The sequence below is a fragment of the Choloepus didactylus genome, chromosome 2, assembly GCF_015220235.1.
Source record: "Choloepus didactylus isolate mChoDid1 chromosome 2, mChoDid1.pri, whole genome shotgun sequence".
In the NCBI taxonomy this organism is placed as follows: Eukaryota; Metazoa; Chordata; class Mammalia; order Pilosa; family Megalonychidae; genus Choloepus; species Choloepus didactylus.
Genome location: NC_051308.1, coordinates 9,167,105 through 9,191,042, shown reverse-complemented (window position 1 = coordinate 9,191,042; position 23,938 = coordinate 9,167,105). Strand labels below are relative to the sequence as shown.

Genomic DNA, 23,938 nt, shown 5'->3' with positions numbered 1-23,938 from the left:
GGAGTCCTTAGTCGAGCAGATTAACAACGCGCTCGAGGTGACTCCCAAAAAGCAAAATAACACTGTGCCACGCCAAGATGGCAAACTTCCTCCTTCTTCTTCCATCGAGGGGAGGAAATGCTCCGGCGATGACGTCAGCCCTAAGCTGGGCCGGAAACCGCATACGCTTTACCCCGCCCTTCCACAGGGCGGAGCTAGTCCGCCATCTTATGCCTTGGGCCCCGCCCTTTACGCACAGGGCGGGGCTGATCCACCATCTTGTGTCTTAGCCACGCCTACCGCGCCGCCATCTTGCGACGCTTGGGGCTTCCCACTCCCGCCTCTCCCTCCGGCGAGCTCCCCTTCGGAGCCGCTACCGGCAGCTGCCGCCGTTCCTCCCACCCTGCCGACTAACAACCCCTGGCTGCCTTCTACACCTCAAGGCAACCCTTGGGGCAACGCTCCTCCTACCCCCACTCCCGCGCCAAGCCCTCTGCAAGCGCGTCCTCCTTTCTCTCGTGCTTTTCGCTGCTTTCCTCTTAACCTTGCCCCCACCCCACAGAAACCGCATGACTGGTATCCCATTGACTTAGATACTATCAAGCAGCTTCGCAGGGCCGTCAAGGAGGACGGGTTAGGTAGCCCATATGCTTCCCAAATACTACAGGATCTCGCCATGAACTATTGCCTCCCCCAAGACTGGGCCTCGCTTGCCCGTTCAATTTTTAACCCCGGTCAGTTTGTTGACTGGCGTGCTCACTTCCAGGCAGAAGCAGCTAAGCAAAGTGAGCAAGATGCAGCCATTGGAGTCTATCATCCCCCCGAAGCCTATTTGGGCACTGGAGCGTTTCTAAATGCGTCTGCTTATATTAATGCCCCTGCTGCCTTCTGGACTGTCCTCAGAGGCATCGCCTTACGCGCGTTTGCCAACTGCTCTGCCCGTCGACCTGACAACTTTACCAAGCTCCTCCAGGAGCCAAACGAACCTTTCGCCACCTTTGTTTCCAGGGTTGAAGAAGCCTGTGCTAGAAAAGTTACCAACCCTCAAGCCCAGCTAGCTCTCACCCGGGAACTCATTCTAGAAGGGGCTAACCCCCCCTGTAAGCAAGCCATTCTCCCCTTGCGGGAAAAAACACTTAATGACTGGGTTCTCGCCTGCAGCGCCTTTGACCCAGCTGCTGCGTCCCTAGCCCAAGCTGTCTCTGGTGCTGTCACTGCTGCCTTAGCCGCCACCACCGGTTGCTTTAAGTGCGGGCAGAGCGGTCATTTTGCCCGGGAGTGCCCCAATGCGGAGGTCAAACGCCCGCTTCACATGCAGCGCAATGGGCGCCCCCCTTCCACTCCATGTCCGCGCTGCCAACGTGGTTATCACTGGGCGCGCGATTGCAAAAACAGCCACAGAGACCTTAACGAGAAAGATTTAAAAAAATTCTGCTATCCCTGGTGCCCTGGCGGTAGTCAACACCAAAGCACTGAACAGGCTTTAAACTCCAAGCGGGGCAAGCCTCAGCCCCGCCCCTAAGAGGCAGCATGCCGGCCGGTTCCAATAAAACTAATCAATGCTCCGACAATAAAACGCTTCTCTGAACAGTCCCCATCACTCCAGAAAAACCTACTCGTAAGTTAAGAATAGAAGGGCAATGGTACACAGGCACGCTCGATTCAAGGGCAGAAATCTCTTGCATGCCTGCTCAGTATGCCACCATGTGCATGGTTCTTGATGGTCCCTCGGTAGTGGGAGCCACCGGTACCTCTACTTCTCTTCAAGCCATGAGACCCATTAAGTGGGAAGATGAAGAGGGCCACTCAGGCACCTTCCGCCCGTTATTTCTGCACACCATAGACCAAATTTTATGGGGCCGTGATATCCTTGCCGCTTTTGGGGCAGTGCTTACCGCGCAGCCCCCCCAATAATGTGCGCCACTGCTCGTTTAACACCTCCAACGCCCGTTCCTCTGCAGTGGGATACTGAGGAACCTATATGGGTGGAGCAGTGGCCCCTTCCCACGCATAAATTGGTAGTACTCCAAGCCCTCGTACAAGAACAATTGGACGCTGGCCACATAGAGCCTTCTACTAGTCCTTATAATTCGCCAGTGTTTGTTATTCACAAAAAGGCCACAGAAAAATTTAGGCTCCTCAATGATCTGCGGGAAATCAATAAGCATATTCTTCCCATGGGTTCCCCGCAGCCTGGCCTCCCCCACCCGGTGGCCATCCCGGCCCATTATCATGTAGCCACTATTGACATCAAAGACTGTTTCTTTTCCATCCCGCTACATGAGCAAGACCGCCCGCGCTTTGCCTTTACAGTTCCCGTCCCCAATCACGCGGGCGCGGCTAGCAGGTATCAATGAAAAGTCCTCCCTCAAGGGATGCGTAACAGTCCGGCCATCTGCCAAATGTATGTTAATCACGCAGTGGCCCCCCTGCGAAAGCGGGCCATGCTCATCCATTACATGGATGACATCTTGGTGGCCTCTGAGGACGCCGAGGCACTTCCTCTACTCCTTAAAGACCTCACCACTAATTTAGCTGACCTCGGCCTTACGATTCAACCCGATAAAGTTCAAATTGTGCCACCATTAGCCTTCTTAGGATTTAGTATTGATAAAACCATTGCTCCGTCCGCTCCTCAGCTGGACATACCGGACCGGGTAACTATCACTGAGCTTCAACAGCTCTGCGGTCAGATCAATTGGCTCCGCTCTGCGTTGCCAATCACCACAGCACAGCTACAACCACTCTTTACGCTGTTGAGTGTCCCTGAAACCCCGCCGCTAGCAATCTCCTGGCGCATTAAGCTTACCCAAGAGGCAAAGGAAGCCATTGCCGCAATTAACAAGGCACTCGTTGCCTGCTGTCTCAACAGATTCAACACCAAGGAAGGCAATCTTATAGCACTCATCCTCCCTACGCCCGGCACACCTATGGGCTGCCTGTGGCAGGAAGGCCCTCTACTTTGGGCGCATCCCGCTAAAAGTCGACTTAGGAAGATTTGCCCTACAGTGCGGCTCTGGATCAGCCTAGCTTCAGATCTAGTTACCTTGGCCGTTCATGTATTCGGAGAGCCACCAGAAAAAATTGTTTGGCCCCTAGACACAGGCCAAACCCGCCTGCTTATACGTGACAACCCGGACATGCAAATCCTTTTAGAAGGATTTCAGGGGGAATTCAGCTGTCACTATCCCAGCCATCGGCTGTTACAGGGACTCGCCAAGCTTCCCTTCCGCAGCCCCTTCCATCCTTTCCCCTCCTCTGCACCCATCCCGGGTGCCAACACCGTCTTTACTGACGCCTCCAAAACCCGTTTCGCCTTCCTCTCTTATTCACAGGACCATCCAGAACCCCGCCTATTTAGTTATGTCAACCTTCATTCAGTCCAAGTGGGGGAAATTCTGGCAGTGTCATACGCACTAAACGCCCACTGCAACCACCCAGTAAACATTTTCACAGACAGCCTCTACACGTATCAGGTCTGCCGAGTCCTCGCGTTTTCCACCTTTTTCCCCAGAAACTCGGCCATTGATAAAGCACTTTCTAACCTCAGAAGCATCCTGGAGCATCGACAGGATCCTTGGTTCATTAGCCACATTCGTAGTCACTCAAGCCTTCCGGGGCCCCTGGCTAATGGCAATAGTATAGTAGACCAAGCAGTCTCAACTCAACATACCCAAGCTATGCTAACCCACACGGCAGCCCCTCCGGGGGATACTGTTAACCAGGCCAAGTTATTGCATTCCAGGTTTCACTTTTCGGCTACGTCGTTACATCATCTATTTGGCCTCCCCTTAGATACCTATAAACATCTTGTCCGCAATTGTGCAACTTGTGCGCCCTTTGCGCCACTAGGCCCCTTACAACCTCAAGGAGTCAACCCACGAGGCTTAAAACCAAATTCTAGATGGCAAATGGATGTAACTCATGTTCCGTCCTTTGGGCGCCTTAAGTATGTACATGTAATGATTGACACCTTCTCAGCCATGTGTTATGCAGTTCCCCTCGCCGGGGAAACGGCCAAACACTGTATCAAGGCCCTAAGACAAGGAATTCTCTTCATGGGAGTCCCCTGGGACCTAAAAACAGACAATGGGCCTGCCTATCGCAGTGCCTCTTTTGCGGCTTTTCTTCAGTTATATAACATCACCCATCATTTCGGCATCCCCTATAATCCAAAGGGACAAGCCATCGTAGAAGCAATCCATCGCCGCTTAAAAATACAAATTGAAAAAGAAAAGGCAATGCTCCCCCAGGCGACTCCAGGGGACCTTGTTATAGCAGCCCTTATTCACCTTAATCTACTCACATTCAATAAGGAAGGGCTTTCGCCCCTACATAAACATTGGGGGCCCTCGTATAGGCCCACCCAGGCCCCGATGGTTTACTGGAAGGACCCGGAGAATAATACCTGGAAAGGTCCCTCCCCACTTCTCGCCCAGGGGCGCGGGTTTGCTTGTGTTTTTCCAGATGATGCAGCACAACCAATATGGATCCCAGGAAGGGCAATCCGGCCCGCCACCAGCAACCACGCGTCCAACGAGACGGGAACGCCGTCGTCTCCGCAGCCTGGTGCACCAGATGACAACAGTATACCTGGGCCTGGACCCCAGTCCGAGCAGAGCGCAGCAGCGGCGAGAAATTAGAAAAATTATACGCCTCTATAAACAGGCAAAAACCAATGTCATACACCCTCTCAACCCTCACCCAAGCATAACCTCCCTTCTAATGGTCATGTTAATTCTTGCCTCTTCTACCCAGGGCGATCCCCACCAGCCTTGGAAGTGGACTCTTGCGCGTTGGAAAGACTCCACAGTAATTTTTTCCAACACCACAGCGGGATCTCCCTCCTTCGTCTTTTATGCCATTGATCTGTTTATCCCTCCTAATCCAAAACCTCCTGGTTATCCAGGCAGCCTAAAAATTCAAGATTATTATGTTCAGGATTATTATATGTGTCCAGCTTCAAATCCTGGAAAATCATATTGTAAATCCCCAAAGGACTATTACTGCCCGTACTGGGGGTGTGAAACATTAGCCACTGGCTGGAAACCTTCTGTTCCTGATAAATTTCTAAACCTCGCAGTAATCCCGTATACTTGCCAAAATTCAGGCTATCGCTATTTCAACAGGTACCTTTGTCCTAAAAGATTAATGCTCACCATACAAAACCCTGCCGATACGTTTTGGCTCCTAGGTAAAACTTGGGGCTTCCGAATTTGGCTATCGGGGTTCGATCGGGGAACCCTTATAATCATAAGAAAGGAGGCTTTAAACCAACCAAAGAAAAATACTGTTATAAAAAAGCCCTTTAACATTGGTCCCAATAAAGTCATTAACCCCCTTTTTCCACAGCTCTCCAGCCGCACCTTAGTTCCAACTAAACGCACTTCAACTACATCTCAAACCCCACCACCCCAGCTTCCTCTGCCCCCTTCTCGTTATTCCTCTCCCCTCCTCAGCCTCATCCAAGCCACCTTTGCCTCAGTGAACTCCTCCAACCCCAATTTTACCTCCTCCTGCTGGCTCTGCCTCTCCACCTCTTCCTCACTGTACGAGCCCGTTGCCTCCAACCTCTCCTTTTCAGAAAGCACAGAAGACAGCCCCTCGGAATGCAATTGGAGTACCTCTGCCGTCCCCCTGACCTTTCATTCAGTCTCCTATACGGGAAAGTGCGTCCGCCCTCGCTCCAATAACTCTCCCGACCTCACTGCCTGTGCCAGCTACTCATCTCCCAGTAGCTCGGCAAAATTTCTCATTCCTCATAACTCCTCCCAATGGCTCTGCTCCTCTACAGGACTTACCCCCTGTCTCAGCACAAATATCATCAGCGAATATAAAGAAACTTGCCTCCTAATTGTCCTTATCCCTAGGGTCTTATATCATAGCGAAGAAGACTTCTTCCTCCGTCTGGAAAGAACTGCAGCTCCAGCCCCACTGCAAAAGCGAGAGCCCATCACCGTCCTTACAATTACCTCCCTCCTAGGTCTTGCCGGCACTGGCACCGGAATCGCTGCACTAGCCAGTCAAGGCTCCGCCCTAACTCACCTCAGGGCGGCTGTTGACGAGGACATTCGTCACTTACAAAACGCTATTTACCATCTAAAAAATTCTGTCAATTCCCTCTCTGAAGTCGTGCTCCAAAACTGCCGAGGTCTTGACCTTCTCCTCCTCAAAGAAGGAGGCCTCTGCGCCGCCCTAGGAGAAGAGTGCTGTGTTTATGCCAATTCCACAGGTCTCGTCGAAGACAGCCTAAAAAGGGTCCGAGAGGGACTAGAAAAGCGTAAAAGAGATCGTGAAGCCACCAATTATTGGTCCAGTTTTTTCACTCTCATCCTCCCATACATCCTTCCTTTTCTTGGCCCCCTATTAATAATTATTCTAGCTCTCATCTTAGGACCCTGCCTCATCCGCAAAATTGTCCAGCTTGTAAGAAAACAAACGGATGCCATTTTTTCCTCGTTCGTGCAAATCCAGTATCAGCGACTCGCCACCTCTGACGCTCCCCACTCCGAGATGACAACCAACCCTCCGCGACCTCAACGCCACCGGTCAACCCGCCGACCGCGAGGCCCTTCCCAATCACCTAAACATCGCTCTCGCCTCGAGTTCCAGCTTCTCTGAACCCCTGAACTTTAAACCCCTCACCTTCGCCCAGCCCGCTGCAGCGAAGCCATTGTCAAGCGCCCGGGCACCACACCAACACTGAGCTCCAGCCTCGCTGAGCCACCGTCAACCCCTTTTTCCCTTCCCTGACCTCCCCCTTCCCTCACCCTTAGCGGGCCTCTCCGGTAAAGCCTCTTCCTCTAATTAGAAAAGAAAGGGGAATTGCGGGTAGCTGAACTTGTGCCTCAGCTTGCCAGGCCTGGGCCAGGGGACCTGATCACCCCCTGGGGAGGGTAGTAGGTACGGGCGTGAGTGCCCTCTGCAGCCCCCCCGAGCCTGGGGAGCGAGGTCAAGGCAGCTCCCTTTTCCTCACCCAAAATGTCACGGGCAGGGGAGGCTTGCCGGAGGAAACCGCCTTTCTCCCAACTGCCCTTTCCCCACTTCCTTATCTTACCCACTCACTCCCTGGTGCCAAGGCCACTCCTGCCACCGCCAGCGCGCATGCACCGTGGCCAGAACAACCCCCGCCCGCTGCAACGGCTCCTGCGTCCTCTCAGAACCAATCCTAGCCCCTCTCCCTTCAATATTGCCATTTAAGGCTACTTCACCTCTTTTCCAGCCCTGCCCTTCCTACCAACCTATATAACCTGTAATCACCCCTGAATAAAGCCTTTTTGGCGCATACTCCTACTGGATGAAGAGTGTCTTGTCCTTATCGCCGCCCTCCACACCTTGCACGCCTCTCGCCGAGGACCCGGCCACGTCCTCCGCCTCGCCCTCGCCTCCGGGAAAGAGCCCCCGCCGCCGGTACCCTTTAAGCAGCCCCGAGAGCTGAGGGCTCGGCTACCGGCCGCCACTCCCCCTAGAAGCAGTAACCCCGACCGCAAGTTTGTTACCCACCATCATACATTTAAGAAATATACAAAGAAGCTCATCTTTAGAGTCAGAAATCATATACTGTTCTGGTTTCTCTTTGAACTTTTAGTTTCATTTCACTTTTCCCTCAAAATTTAATGCTAACATCATATATTTATGATTGAAAGTCTTTTACTGAATAGTCCATGTTTTCTCTATCAAACATATGTATACAAATGAAAATTTATACATTTTTAATGATCTAAGTGTTTAAAAGCTCTAAGTGTTTTCTGGATTTTGTTATCACTACAATTATTAGTACTACACAATTGATCAAACTACATAAATGAATAGCAAATTTTGATAAATGTTAACATAAAAAGTAAAATCTTACTCTCTTAATCTCTTAATAAGTCTCTTAATAAGATGGATGATACTGTCCTTTTTTCAAACATTACATGTATTATGGATAAATGTTGCTTATTGCTAGAATGACAAATGTTTAGCATCAGTTCTATTTCTATGTTTCATTGTCTATAGATGAAAGATCCCTGTTCTTATAACTAAGGACGTGGGAATGGAAAAAGTTTTGTTATGGAAATTGCATTTGATTTTTAAAACTCCTTCTGACCTATTTGTCCCAAATTACATGGTAGCCTATTATCAACAATTATTTTTAATGATCCATCAGCTGACAACTTTATGAGGCCCTCCTTCAACTCTGTTAGAAGCAAAGTATTAGAAACCACCCGATTTGAGAAGGATTTGTTACCCAGTCTTGAATGGTCTTTACTTTCTCTATGTCTAAACCAATATTTTCAATTTTTCCTCTATTTGGTGCCCAGGAGGGTCTCATTAAAACCCCTGAGCAATGCATCCTAGTAAGATTAGGAATGAGTGAGAGGGACACCATTCTTTTGCAAAGTGCGGGAAGAGATATTGCAAAGGGAGGACAGAAATGTTTAATTAAAAGCAGAAATGGAAAGTGAAGATCTGCAAATTGCTTTCCTTCAAAATATCCTTGTCAGTGAACCCCGCTGGAAAGACTTTGTCAGCCCCAGAGGTACAGGTGTACTCAAGTTTGAAGATGGCTGTGCTGAGCTGTAGTATATCTACCATAATTCAAAGACTGGAACCACCAGAGGTGTTGACATTTTCATGGTGGTTACAACATCTGCTGGCCTTGTGTGTAGAATTTTTATTCCTGGCGAGAAGGAAGGGCATTCCAGCCAGGGTGGAAGCAACTTGGAAATGGACTTCTGACCTAACTAAAGACTGGGTAGGGTGGGACCAGCCCACAGACGATCTCGAATTATAGCCCTGGGAGCTTGTACTCAGGCACCAGAGATTTTTGCATGAGCACGTGACATCCTTCCACAACCTCCAGTTTGGGGGAATGGGTGGGCATGTGCAGAGCTGGGAGGCAGGAAGCACTTCCGAGGTGTGGTCACTAATGCATGGATCTGTATAATAGCACTGCAAACGGGGAGGCGGCTATTTGTTGGTTGTGATGGAGGAAAAAGTCGCGTGCCCCTGTTACGGTTAAATTGTATGCTGATCGCTTAATAATCTTCATTCTGTATGGGCTGGCAAGTCCCAGAACTAACTTCCTGCCTTTTCTCCCCTTCTACCATCGCCTTCTGTACTGATGGAGTGCTCAAAGTCTAGAAAGACTATATTCACTTTTAGTCAGTCAAGTTGAGATACAATAGGGGCAACATTTCTCTAACCCTTGACTGATCCTTCTATTGTAAGGATGAAATGAGGAAATGTATGTGAAAACACTTGGTTAATTACAAAGTACCCTGAAAATGTAAAGATAGCACTATTCATTATTCATGACTATTATTGTTGCGTGCTACCCTTTCTTCGAGGCAGTGAAGAGGTTTCCTGAGTGCCTCCTTGAACATTAGCCCTGAGTGAGTGAAATCCAGGTAATAGAGACCCCATTGTATGCTGCCTGAGAATTCCACTGGGCTATGGCTCTCTTTGCAAAGTGGGAAGGTGCAACAAGACCCCCTGCTGAGCCCCTCTTGGGAGAAGAGCCCCTCTTTACCCTCCTTCCTGCTCCTTAGAGGTGTCTGGCCTCTGGCCCAAGCACCCGCAGAAGAGTGTTCATTTTCTGAGCTTTCTGGAGTCTTCCTGATTATAGAGTGACTTAAATAAAGCTTTCCTATGCCCAGAAAACCAGATTTTCTAAATAGCCACATGCTTCCTCCCCAAAGCATGGAAGGAGGCAGAGCGTCAGAACAACCCAGACACACAGCTCTTGTTCTCTCTGTTGTGCGAGGTACCATTGTGCTTTTAAGATGCTGAGAAGATCACAAACTGATTCTATATTAGAAGAAAGTAGTGGTCGTGGCTGGGTTATTATTCTTAGAGTTGTCTTCCTAAGTCACATTCACATAGTGATCCTCTGTGTGTGATCCTGAGGGTTGGTGAAACTTTCTGGAATGTTCATGCCTTCACTGATGAGAAACAAATTGGAGTGATCAAGTATCTTTAGGCATAATATTAGTTCCATTGCTATGCCATTTCTCTCCCTCTTCCATAGCATTTCCCCTCAAATACTATTAATTTTGTTGTTGCTATTCGCAGAGTCTCAACTAGGCATTCTCCTTGGCATTTCTTTTTTGTTTCACATATTTTTTTTGAAATTCCCCTATAAACTGCCCTCTTTATTTTTCTTCTCTTTACTTTTAATAATTTTTCTGTATGTCCATATTCCTTATTTTATATCTGCATATCCATACTCCAGAACTGATAAATAGAATACGTTGTGTTTTTCCTGGCTGTTCCCTGCATGGCAAGGGCCTTTAGCACTTCCTGGCACTAGCCTCCATCTTTATCCCCCCAAGTCAGTCCCTGCTCCACTCCACAGCTCTCCCACCCACTGTATATTCTCCCCCTTCACTCAGGATGTTCCCTCAGCCTGGAATGAGTCTTGACTCTCTTCCACGGTTGGTCTTCAGGGTCCAGCTCAAATGCCTGCACTTTCACGAAGCCTTCTCAGACTCCTTTCCTTCACCTGTACTTTGCAGCACTTTACTATCTCCTCCAACATATACTCATTTAAGAAAACATTTATTCGGGACCTATGGTAGGCTTTGAAGTGCTGGGGCGGATACAAAGAGCAATAAGCCTTGGTACCACCCTCTAGGAATCTTTCCCAGTGGGGGAGATAGTGGGTCAACCAATAATTTCAGTACACTGTGATAAATGCTGTAATGGAAGTGATGCAATGTGCTCAGGGAGTAACATGTCCCAGCTAGCACAAATTTCCTCCTCCCCTCCCCTGTTTGTTTTTATTTATTGTGGCAATATATATACACCACATTTCCCATTTTAGACATTTACATATATACAGTTCAGTGGTATCAGTTACATTCACAATCACCACCATCCCAAACAGAAACTTGGTATCCCTTAAGCAATAATTCCCCATTTCCCCTTCTTCCAGCCCTGGTAATCTCTAATCTACTTTCTGACTCTACGAAGTTGCTTATTCTAGATATTTCATTTAAGTGAGATCATACAATATTTGTCCTTTTGTATCTAGCTTGTTTCATTCAACATGACGTCTTCAAGGTTCATCCATGTTGTAGCATGTATCAGGACTTCATTCTTTTTTATAGCTGAATAATATTCCATTGTATGGATAGACCACATTTTGTTAACCCAAGGGACTTGCTTTTGAGGGCATGTTTTCCCTTAGTAAAACTAAAATTTCCTGAGGTAAGGGGTCTGTTTTTTACTCACTTTTCTATCCCTGCAGGATTCACAGCTTTGTTTTGGTAGGCATTTTGTCTACAGTAAGCACTTACCCTAATAAATAAACGTCTCAGGTGTGCGACATGGACAAGCAACAGGCACCGGCCCCATCCAACCGGCCACATTCCCAGAATCCTGGCTACTCTGCACAGCTTTTTTCTTTTTTCTTCCCTGAAACGATGCACATTCTCCTCCAGATATAGAAAAAAAGTAAAAACTAGTTCACGGAAAGCTGGGAAATATGACTTTTCCAGAAGTGGTTTGGCTCGGTCATACATTTTAGGCTTCTGGGAGTGCAGGACGGAGCTGTGCCCTACTTGGACGTATTTATCCCTAAGGCCCGCTTTGGAATGTTGTCCAGGCCTGGCTCGCATCACCGATCACCGCCCAGGCCCGGTAGGAGGTCCCGAAGAAGGCCATTTGCGAACCAGTCGCGCGCTCCGCGAAGCCGGCGTGGGCTTCCAGGAGTGCTTTGCCCTTCCGCAGCGCGGGCCGGGGAACTTCGCAGCTGCAGCCCCGATCCGCGCCGGTCTCCGGCCCGGGATTTGCGTCCCGCCGGCCGCCGCGCTCGCCGAGTCGGGAGCTGGCGCCGCTGAAGCCGGGCGTGGGGAGGCGGCGCGCGTGCCCGCGAGGTCGGGTCCGGGCGTTTAGAGGGAGGGAGCCTGGCGCGCGCCCGTGGGCTCGGTGGGTGCCTGCGCCCGGAACCCCGCGCCGCCGCGGGGCCCGGACGCGCCCGGACCTGATCCTGAGGGGACCCACTTCGGGGCCGCGTCCGCTCTCCGGGGCGGGAGGGACGTTCTTGGCCTCCCTGCCGGGCCTCCGCCGCTCGCGCTCCGCCCCCGCCGCCTGTTTTCCGTCCCAGTTAAAACCGAGACCCACAAATCAGCCTAGGGCACCGTTTGCTGAGCAAGCGGCAGGAAGGCGAGCGCGGAGCCTGGCTGGGCCGTTTTCGGGGTGCGTCTGCGTAGTCGCCCAAAGTCTTGTTTTCTCCCCAGAGTGGAAGGTATGGGGGTGGGGGCGGCTGCGGGGCCGCTTCCAACTGCTCCGCACGCTCGAATAGTTGTCAGTAAAGTCAGACTGACGTCAGCTCCGGGGAAAAAGATAGGCTCTTTTGTTCTCAGGTTCTCCCCCCTCCCTGGCGATCAAAGGCAAAAATAAAAAACAAAAACAAAAAACATTTTTTTAGAGGTAGAGAAAAGACAGGAAAAAAAAATTGCAATGCAAAGAGATAGCTTCCATTAGAGCTGCTGCCCGGGCGATGGGAATGTTTAATGACTGCATCAAGCCTTTTGATCACCCTCGCTCGGTTGGGTTCAGTAGTGCCGGAAGGTTAGTTGCATATCCTGTGGCTGATCTGAAATTCGATCAGCAGAGGGGGCACAGAAAAGAAAAGCATTTCAATAGGAATCAATAGAGGATTATAGGTCCTGGAAAGAAATACGTGTTGATTAAAAATGCCACAAGATTTTTAAAAATGCTCACTACTGGTTTGAAAAAAAAAAAGCGAAAAAGGAACGAGCGAGCGCGAGAGGAGAGAGGGAGGAGGAGGGGAAAAAAAAACCCTTAGCAATCTATTTTCTGTGTGTGTTACTGCCAGAGAGGCAGTCAGCAGACCAACAGTTTGTGTAATGCTTCAAGCTACAGCGGGCAAATTTAAAGCTGTATGCTCAGAACATCATAGTAAATACTTATTGAAAATGCATTTCTGTTTCTAAGCGGGGTTCATTCATGTATTATACAAAACACCTAGGGCTGCGGTTGCAAGACACAAGGGGACAAATACGGTGGACTGTGATTCAAGTTCTTAAAACTTGACTCTTGGGCTTTTAGTAGTTGACAGCAAGAACATATTCCCATGTTTTATCAAAAACTAGCTTTGACAGATAGTACAGACTTAAATTGTATTAAACTTCCAAAAAATTGCAATTAGAAAAAATCTGGTATCTGTGAGGATTAGAAGGGTAGGTGAGGGGAGTTAGTGGCAGAGAGCATATTGATTGGATTACAGAGTGGAAAATTATTGCCCTGTAGGTAGAGAAAGTGATCAACAGTGTGATAAAATGGGCGAGGATTATATGACTGTCTACCTACTACAGCCGGAAAGAGAAAAAGCCCTTTAAACCCAATCTTTAACACAAACACAAATACACACCCTGTCTGCTTGGCCATTTGGAGAAGAATCAATAGCATATAAATTTTCACGTTAAGCAAACAAACAGTTCCTTCATTATTGCAAAGGAATCCAGATAGCAATAGTGGTGGAAGTTTCAGTCACCTTTTAGGGATTCCTCAGTGGGCTTCTGCATTCTGGTCTTCATCCTTTTCCCTATGTGGTCCTTATTTTCACTTTCCTATCTCTCCGAAGAACATAGAAAGGATCAAAGAGGCTTTTCAGGGCAGTTTCCCACTATTTAATGTCAGTAGTTTGAAGCAGGATCTGTCAAAATTAAGGTTTCCTGCTCAGCCACAAATTCTTCTTTCAAAATACTGAAATTCTTTTCAATATTGTGTAGCTCCATGAAATTATAAAATCCTAGAAGGCGGGGGTATGTATTTCCTGTCTCATTCATATTCCCAACTGTGCTCCTTAGAACAAAACCTTGCACCTAGGAAGTAATAGAGCTGATTGAGAGGGCTTTGGGTTAACTGGATGTCAGAGAGGAAAATTATCGTTGGGTAGTCTCAGTCAAGTGGTTTAGCATCTCTGAGCTTCAGGTTCCTCATCTGTAAAATGGGGTTGCCAGTATGTGCTGGTTTGGATGTATTATGTCCCCCAAAATGCCATATTCTTTAATGCATTCTTGTGGGGGCAGATGTATTTAGTCTTGATTAGGTTGGAACCTTTATATTGGGTTGTTTCCATGGAGAAGTAACCCACCCAACTGTAGATGATAACTCTGACTGGATTATTTCCATGGACATGTGGCCCCCCCATTCAGCATGGAGCTTAATTAAATCACTGGAGCCCTATAAGAGCTCAGACAGAAGGAGCTCGGTGCTACAGCCAAGAGAGACATTTTGGAGATGGTCGCCTTGCTGACACTTTGCTCCGGAGACGATAAAAGAGGACAGAATGCCCCAAGAGTAACATTTTGAAGAAAGCACAGGAGCTTAGAGAGGAGCCGGAACACAACCTGGGAACAACAGATGCCAGCCATGAGCCTTCCCAGCTAACAAAGATTTTCCGGACGCCATTGGCCTTCCTTCAGTAAGGTATACTTCTGTTGATGCCTTAATTTGGACATTTTTATGGCTTTCAGACTGTAAATTTTGAACCAAATAAGCCACCTTTTAAAAGCCAATCCATTTCTGGTATTTTGCCTAATGGCAGCATTAGCAAACTGGAACACTGTAATTTAGTGAATAAAAGAATGTATGTAAAACACACTGTGTAATAATGTCTGGGAGTCATATATATAAATTTTTTTTCCTTCAAAGATACCCTCCCTGCACTCCCACCCCTGTTTGTACTCTTGCCTAGTCCCTCCTTGAATCTTGGCTGCAGCTGAAGTGACACTTTATGACTAGATCATATGAATCTTGCTGCTTCTACTTGGGTCTCTTGGAATTGCTTGCTCTTGGGACCCAGCTACATTTTTCATGAGGTCTGAGCTAGTGGAAAGGTCACATGTAGGTGCTCAGGTCACAGCTGAGCTCCTAGTCCGCAGGTAACATCAACTACCAACCATGTGAATGAACCATTTGAATGCCCAGTCTTTCCAGCTTTGTGGAGATCCGATCCCAGCTGCTATCTGACTTCAACTGTATGAAGAATCACCAGCAAGAACTTCCCAGCTGAGCTTTGTCAACCCACAGAACCATGAGAGATAATAAGTACACAGACACACTTACGTAATCTAATGAGCAAATGCTTGCTCTTATTAATATCTTAATTATACAGCAGATACTAAAACCTGCTTGTTGAACAAACATGAAGTGAAACAAACTAGCTACTGACAATCTCTTAGCCCTTCCCTCCTGCTCCTGGGTTTTTCTTCAGTGCCCCCAATGGCTTTTCAGCCCTTATTCCAGTAGGCTATTAAGCTAGGTTTTTGGAACATGAAAACACATAAAGCCCTTTCCTCAAGGCTCTCTTCACAGACCCTTCAAAATTTGTATCCTGAATGAAATAGCTACCACAGGCTTCCAGAGCAGAGGTTGTTTTCTGGAATGCACTAGTTGGGTAGTGTAATATCTTCTCATGAGGTATTAGCCGAGGTTGCATCCCACCCCTTGTTGCTATCTTTGACTTATTTGCCTCTTCTCCATGGTGGCTTATAATACTTCATTCCAGTAGGGTGATTGGGTCTCAGTGTCTTTTGGGGTTGAGCTTATCTCTTGAAATTGGGCCCTTATCATGAAGCTTGGGCCATATGGTCCATTCACTTAATTGCTTGTTCATTCATTATTTATTTGTTCATTCAACAAACATGACTCTGCCTACTCAGTAGATTTTCCTCTGTATTAGTGGTGGTAGCTGCCATTTTGGAAAAGTGATTTTTTTCTCCTATTTCTATGGATATTATATCTTAATGTCATTATGATGTTATATTACATTCTATGATATTAATTCTTGTCTTTTGTACCTACAAACATTCTGAGGTGTTTGTTCTTATTTTGTAACTGCAGTGTTTTAATATCATTTTATATTTTAAAGCTTTTGGTAGAGTGGCCAATAGACTCTAAATGGCACTGGAGAAAGATTTCACAAGATGAATTACTGAAATTTTTAATGCATTTAGGTGTTCTGAACATAGATGTTTAATTTTCTGTGAATATGTAATTTATTCTGAAGCTGTTATGTCAATGTGTCTCAAGTCACCATCAATGTGGTAAAAACTTTTGACGTGGTAAAAGATTATTGAACAGTTAGGATGCTGTGATAGCAATATAAATTAAGGTGTGAGATTCTATCTCATCTAACTTGATAGGATCTTCCTTCTGTATGTAGAGTTAAGTGTTCTCCAGTTAAAATGATTTTATTCAGTATTCTTCAGAACATTGTCATTAACTCCCTTAATGTATGGGAAAGATGGTAAATATTATGAAGTATTTTTATAATCACTCATTTTACACATTTCTGAAGACAGTAAAAATAACATTTTGTTTCACTCACAAATGTCTGAGAAATAACACTCTATATTTTAAGGTATAAAAATTTCTTAAGTTAAATAGTAAAAGTGACTCTGAGAAATAAAGATAGGAAACTATAGCTTACATTCTCCCAAACCTTTGTAAAAAAAATTACACAGGAACATTATAGTCATATACTTAGATTATAAATAATTTTACTGCCAAGTTATCCATGTGAAAATTTAATTAATAAAAATTATGCATTGCAGTAAAAATGATCTCCATAATGGCAAAATTTAGGCTTTTACAGCTTTCTGCTTTCGATATGATGTCATCTTTGCCAGAATGATTTGAAAAAGGCCTTAAGTCTTAGAAGTAATTTATTTATAGGAATTCCATTTCTTAGGTTGCAGTAAAGACAGTGGAACCTCATTAATTCTCACTTTGCTAATCTATAAACCCTATAATTTCCACAAAAATCCCTAAGCAATATCATTGCACTTCACAGGAAACGTTTTACAGCCAGGAGCTGTAGGCAAATCTCAAATCACTAAGAATTCATTACTTTTGCCAAAAATACTACAGGCCATTCACTAGCTGACTACCATAAAGTATTATGACTAAACTACATTTTTCTAAATAAACTAGTAAAGTAAATATGATTCCAAATTCAGATGTTAAAAAAATCGTGTTATGCATATATTCATATATTTCATGCATAAAACATAACTTAGGTGGTAGGTTGTTATAATAATGGCCCCTAATGAATTACACTTCTCTGTATTCATATCCCTTTGCTACTCCTTCAATTGAGAGGTGCAGTATAATTTTCCATCCTTTTGAATATAGGCTGAATTTGTGACTTGATTCAAACAATGGAATATGGCATAAGGAACCCTGAGTAACTTCTAAGGCTAGGCTGTGAGAGGTTTGGAGCCTCACTTTGGCTCTTTGATCACCGCAAGCTTATCAGGCTGAGAAGAAGCCCAGCATGTAAGACCTTCTGGAGAGAAAGGCCCAGGTGAGCTCAGCCCCCAGCCAACCTGCCAGCTGAGTTTAGCACTGGCAAGAACAGCAGAACAGTCCAGCCAACTTGTGGGATTGTGAGAAATGATAAATTCTGGTTGTTTTAAGCCACTAAGTTTTTTTTTTGTGTGTGTGTGTGCAGTAATAAGTAACTGATATAGAAATTGATGTCTGGAAGTGGGTTTTTGTAGGAAAACCCTAAAACATGTGGTATTGACTTGGGACTGGGTTGTGAGTAGAGGCTGAAAGGGCATCACAGAGTTTGTTAGCACAAGCTGGGAGACCAGTGAGGATATTGGAGGCTGAAAAAATGGTGACCCATGTTATGTAATGGATACACTGATGCCCACAGTAACTTGGAAGATAGAAAATGTACCTAATGAACTTGTGGACATGGCTGAGAACATTGCCAGACAAAATGTTGAAAGTGCCCATTGGCTTTTTGTTTTTCAACCTGGGAAGAGAGAAATGAACCAAAGAATGAAATGATTGGTTTGTAAGCAGAATTTACAGGGAATATAGAAGAACAGGATTTTTGGGGGGTTAGAAAGGAAACTATTTCACATTTCCTTTCTCCTCAGGAAAAGATTCTCTGAGTTAGAAATTCTCCAAGAATCTTAAGGGCATTGTTTCATTGCAGCTTGACTGTCCAAAGTAAAGAGAAGTATGTCTAGAAAGGAATTATGGATGTGGCTTTTGGGCATGGATGAACCTCTGTAAGATTCATAGGAAATACACAAGAGTTTTTTGTGAGTATGGCTTTTACAAGAGCACTATCAACTTGGATTAGAAGAGAGAGAGAGAGTTCAAAATGAAAAAGTGGCCTTGGGTCCCGCCAGCTTTCTATTGGCAGAAAGAAGACTAAAATAGCTTCTCAGATGCAAACATGGGCCATTTCTTTTGGAAAGGTAAATGTGTCTCAGAAGGTATACTCCTGAGTCTGGGGCAGAGCCAATAGCTGGGGAGAACAATAATCGAAGAAACCACTCCTAGGGAACTGAGCTGGTCCCCATCCAGGAACATTCCCTGCTCCCAGGCGGGAAGGCCTGTAAGGTACACTCAGCAGAATTTCAGAATTACTATGGATCAGTGACAGGGCTGAGCCTCCCATTTCTCCCTGTTATGAATCAGAGTATCTGTTATAGTTATCTTGTCTGGTTTTCCACTGTATATTGGGGGTGTAAGTGTGGGGAAGATAATTGTCTTTTTAGTTCACTGATCTCTTAAGTCAAGAGGAGTCCCACCAAAGAGCTGCTCTTAAGACACATCGTCTGTATCTGGACTTGATGATTTTCATGAGATCCTGAACCCTCAGCCTGATGCTGGGATTGGATGTGACTTTGGGGATTTTACCTATGAAAGAGACATGAATCATTGGGGCCTAATTGAAGACTGTGCTACCATAGTGAGTACAATAATGCCCCTAATGGATCACTCCTTTTTGCAATATGACTTTGGTGCTCCTTCCGTCCAGAAGTGGAGTCTATTTCCTCACTCCTTGAATGTGGGCTGCCCTTATGAATTATTCTAATCAGTGGAAGATAGAAGTGACATGGTATGATTTCTGAGGCTAGGCCTTATGAGGCTTTCAAGCTTCTGCTTTTGTCCTCTTGGACTTCGGAGATCACCATGCTGTGAAAAGGCTCAGAATGAAAGACCATGTGGAGAATGAGGCCCAGATTTCTTAGCTATCCCAGCTGAGCACAGACCCCAACTGATCCACTCATGAATGTGGTTGCATGAGTGAGCCCAAGTGACAGCTGCAGCAGAGCTTCTGGGCCAACATACAGGACCAATCATGATAAATGATAAGTTGCTGTTTTAAGCCACTAAGTTTTGAGGTGGTTTGTTGTACAGCAATAGATAACTGATTCAAATTAGAATTTAATGTTGATTGATGTGACTAAATGATATCCTTAATGATTTTTGCTGCTTTTAGTAACACTACTCCTCAGTGTGTGCATGGATGACAGCATGATCTCCTTGGCTGTTGAAAGGCAAGTTAAAACTGGGACACCTTAAGAAGAAAGGGTAGCAGAAGCAGAAGGTGCTACAGGGCAAATTCAGTTTCTCAAGAGCTGCTACTTTAACCTCAGCAGCCTGTTGGCATTACCAAGTTAAGCAAGGGCTTTAGTATAAAATCTACCTGAGATCAAATTCTAGCTCTAGGACTTGCTATCTTTTTGACTCTTAACAAATTACTTAATTGTTCTGCATGTCAATTATGTCATCTGTGAATGGGGGTTATAATTCTTATGCGGCGGGGTTGTTGCAAGAATTAAATCAGAGAAGGCATGTAAATCTCCTTGATAAATGACAGCTGTGGTTGGCCTGGCTCTCTTTTCTGAAACTAGACATTTTGCTTGGGCAGGTGTGCAAGTTTGGATGTACTATGTCCCCCAAAACACCATTATCTTTAATGCAGTCTTGTGGGGGCTGACATATTAGTGTTGATTAGATTGGAACCTTTTGATTGTTTCCATGGAGATGTTACCAGTAACACCTTTGATTAGGGTGTGACCAATTGGTGGGATTATTTCCATGGAGGTGTGGCCCTGCCAATTCAGCTTGGGTCTTGATTTGATTACTGGAACCCTATAAAAGCTCAGAAACAGAAGGACTTCAGAGAAGCTACAGCTGAGAGACACTTTGAAGTTAGCCATTGAAAGCTGACATTTTGGAGAACGCCATTTTGAAACGCAACCCTGGGAGCAAGCAGATGCCAGCCATGTGCTTTCCCAGCTAACAGAGATTTTTCAGATGCCAATGGCCTTTCTCCAGTGAAGGTACCCTATTGTTGATGTGTTACCTTGGACAGTTTATGGCCTTAAGACTGTAACCTGTAACCAAATAAACCCCCTTTATAAAAGCCAATCCATCTCTGGTATTTTGCATTCTGGCAGCATTAGCAAACTGGAACAGCAGGGCTATGGGGCTGGAGGCTCAACCCGCTTTCTTCTCAAAGTTTCTTCCATCGTGCTCTGCTTTACTGTTTCCTGGTCCTCTCACTACCTCCTGGGATACTGGGGATGCAGTGGGGGGGGGTATGTCCTTCCCACAGCAAAAGTGACTCCCCAAGCCACTCTTTTTAGCACCAACTGCTGTTAAACCAGAGCCATGATCTGAGCATAATAGCCCTGAGGCCGTAAGGTATGAGCTCCCCCCACCTTAGACCAGAAGCTTCCGGTTAACCATGAATATCAGCAGCAGAGTAACAAGTAGTGACAAGGCAGCAGCAAACCCTAGAACAATCTATGGGGTGCAGATAAGATTTCACATTGGTATTTAAGCCACATTCTAAAGCTGATGGGCACGTCATCTTTGAATACAAAGAACCATGAGGTATAGTACAGTTTACAGTACAGTCCAACGTTCTTGTCGGTAACATTCTCAATTCCCCCTCCCCCCAACTACTTGACAATATTATGTTTTCTTCAGGGGCTGAAACAACAGTCCCCTGCCTATTTCCCTGCTTGGCTGTTATTTGAAGTGCCATTAGAAGCCTCTGGTAGGCTGCAGACGCACAAACCTTTCCTTTTTGAAGGCTATGCTCACGTTACTCGGTTTCCATTCATCTCTGGTCTGCTCCGGTCAGGGATGGTGCTAAGGACAGATCCTGATGTCTTACTGATCTTGGGAATTAGTCTGAGGTTTCAGGGAGATGGTACTCGGAGTCAAAGCATGCAGGTTTGGCAAAGGTGTCCCTGCCAAGCACCCCTATTATCTGAATTAAAAAAGCTCAGGGCCTGGTTCCAGGTTGTAGGCTCATTCCCCGAAACTCCAGTTTTCTGGCATCATTTAACTCTTAGGTCATCATCGTTTAAAATATAGCTTTGCCTTCTCCTGTTGACACTTAATAATAAGATCCTATGTAGATCTGGAAAAGCACTGTCCATATTTCGGTGCTTTATGTATAGAAAATGAAAAAAAAAATGACTTTTTCCCCCTAACCAAGCAGACTTGGTGTTCATATTAACATTACTTGATTTTTAAGTCAAAATATCTTTCAAGATAAAAACGCATTTAAAAAAAATTACTGTTTTATATTTAGCCCTGGTTTTATGTTTATGTTGCAACTGTAATTAATGCAAAAGGAGTGTGAGGTTTTGTGCTTCTCATAGAGGGCATGAGTCAACAAAGGTTGTAGATTTCAGCTTTATTACAAATTTAAAGTGATAGCTAATGTCTAAGTCTTCTTTGAGAGAGAAGCCAAGGCACAGGCAGGTTCATTACAGAAATGCACAGGATGTTCACAACCAGCTCTTTGCTCTAGAAATTGATTTGGCAAAGAGCCCAAGGGAGTGCTGTGCCATGAAGGTTGGTGCAAGTTGGGAGCATGGGGTGCTGGAGATGTTCCTGCTGCTTCTGCACCTGACATGGCACTGGGGGTCTGTATTTGTTCTGTGTAGTCCTGAGGGGCTGCGGGGCCCCGGCTGGAGCTGCATCCTCTTGTGCTCCTAAGTGGCAGTGACAGCTCATTCAGCTGCAGGGCGATCTTTGGGACAGCATCTGCCAGTCTCTGACCTGGGAGGATCCCAGCCTCTCAGGTCACAGGCTCCTTGCCTATAAAATGAGAGAGTTGGATTAGCTCATTTGCAGGGACTCTTTTTATTCAAATACACTATGATAATATGGAATTAAGTCCGTTTGACCTAAAATTGGAACAGAAACCCTGGGCATGTGAGTGAGAGAGGAATGGCTTGTATTGCAGGTTTAAGAGCAAATACTCCTTCCATCAGCCTCATCTGCCTTTTCTCTCCACAGTGGAAGCTTTTGTATGCTGTCCCTACTGTGTGCTCTGTGTTGATTAGGTTCAGAAAAATATAAGCCGTATTCCCAAAATTAAGATGCTTAAAAGTTAAACGAGGAAACGGCTGATATGAAATAATAATATGAGGACATGTATCATCCATGTGAGAAAAAGCACTATACCTAAAAAGGAATAAACGCTCACCCGATTGTGGAGAAGGAAAGAATTTATTCATAATCTTGCAAGAACGGGCATGCAACCAAAATGTGGTGATTGGCCTGCTGAACAATAGAACACAGCGCTATTTATTCCCTAAGCCTAACATGCAAGCCCCTCCCCTGTTTCTCCATTGGCTGGGTACTCCAGAGGTTACAGCCTATTCGATAGGCCTAACTATCCCATGCAAATTTGAAACATGCAGCCTGTGTAAATTGGAAACATTCAAAATAAGAAACATTTGAATCAAGTCTCCACCCCTGACTATAACTGTTATGCCCACAGAAGGCACTGACACCACTTCTATGCTTAAGTGGCCTCTTTCCTTTGTTCTTTAACTGCAGAGCCAGTCTGAGCTACTTTGGTAACAAGTTATTAGGCTATTTTAGGAACCTCCACTCTGAGTCTCCACATTGCAAGGAGAGTGGGCAGATAAACAGGAGGACTGGCCACTGATTATGGCTTGGCTTCTTAACCCTCTGCCAACCCCCAAACTGCCCCCCAGTCACACCTTCCCTGTGTGAAAGCTAAACTTAATCTCATTTGCACATCTGTGTGAAGAATTGCAGAGCAGAATTCAGAGGAGGTGACATCCTTCACGTTTTTCCTCAGATTTCTCCTTGTCAGTGAAGCTTACCAGATGACCCCTTTCTATTATTGCCAACTTCCCCCTTGCTGCTTCCGCCAGCAGGGCTCATCATGCTCACCCTGCTCTCCTTTCTTTCTGGTCTGTTTTTTGTTTACTAATAAATCCCAAGTGCTGAGAATAGTGCCTCAATAAATTAGTAGACCCTTAATATATATTTGTTGAATGAATGAACGAACTAGAGAGAGAGCAGGGAGAGAGCGCACAGATAAGGGGAAGTGGGATATAGGCTCAGCCTGGAAGTTTGGGCATACTAATTAGCCTTTGCACGGAGGATGTGAGGTGACCTATAAAAGGCAGGACTGGACACTGCTTGGTGTTCAGGGAAAGTCCTGAAAGCTTCGAGTCCTCTCTGCAACATGGACACACTAAACCTGAATTTTTTTTCCCTTTGGACAGTAAGACATCACTGGGAGTCGGTCAGATGTCTTGGGTCTGGCTTCACTCCAGAGCCATCCATTGTTAGTGACAGATAACTACAGTCATTCGAACAGCAACAGCTGTTGACCAGCACATTATGGGGGCCTTGCCAACTAAAATGAGGGTAGTGCTAATGGGATTTTAGGGATCATCCAGTCTGGTGGTTCTCCAATGTTGACTGCACTTTAGGATCCCCTAGGGAGCTTTTTAAAAGTACCAGTGCTTTGGTCCCTTCACCCCCACCCCAGATTTTAAATTAATTGGTCTGGGAAGGGGGGCCTAAGCAGGCTGAGTCAATTTAAAATTCCCCAGGTGATTCTAATTTTCAGCCAAGGTTGGCGCCACCATCCTAATCTAACTCCCTTTTTATTTGTGAGGGAACCCAGGCACAGAGAAATCAAGCACCCTGTCTGAAAGCAACAGGCTCTTACTACCTTCAGAAATAAATCAGAGGAGTTGCAAAGAATTTGTTGGAGTTGACCACAGAGACTGTCCATTTTAGGTGGCCTGATTCTGGATGAGTTAAGTAATCTGAGCTAGATAATTTAAGTCACAGACACAGACCCAGACTCCACATAGGAGCAGTGGAAGGAACTCTG

The 23,938-nt window shown here is 45.8% G+C and overlaps 1 long non-coding RNA gene across 1 annotated transcript in view; it reads right to left on the bottom strand.

Moving 5' to 3' along the window:
* LOC119521705 overlaps positions 1 to 12,184 on the bottom strand; it is a 72,654-nt gene extending 60,470 nt beyond the window's left edge. The window contains exon 1 of the long non-coding RNA XR_005214401.1: positions 11,262 to 12,184. This is a non-coding gene — a long non-coding RNA (uncharacterized LOC119521705). The remainder of the gene's footprint in view (positions 1 to 11,261) is intronic.
* Positions 12,185 to 23,938: the final 11,754 nt, after the last annotated feature.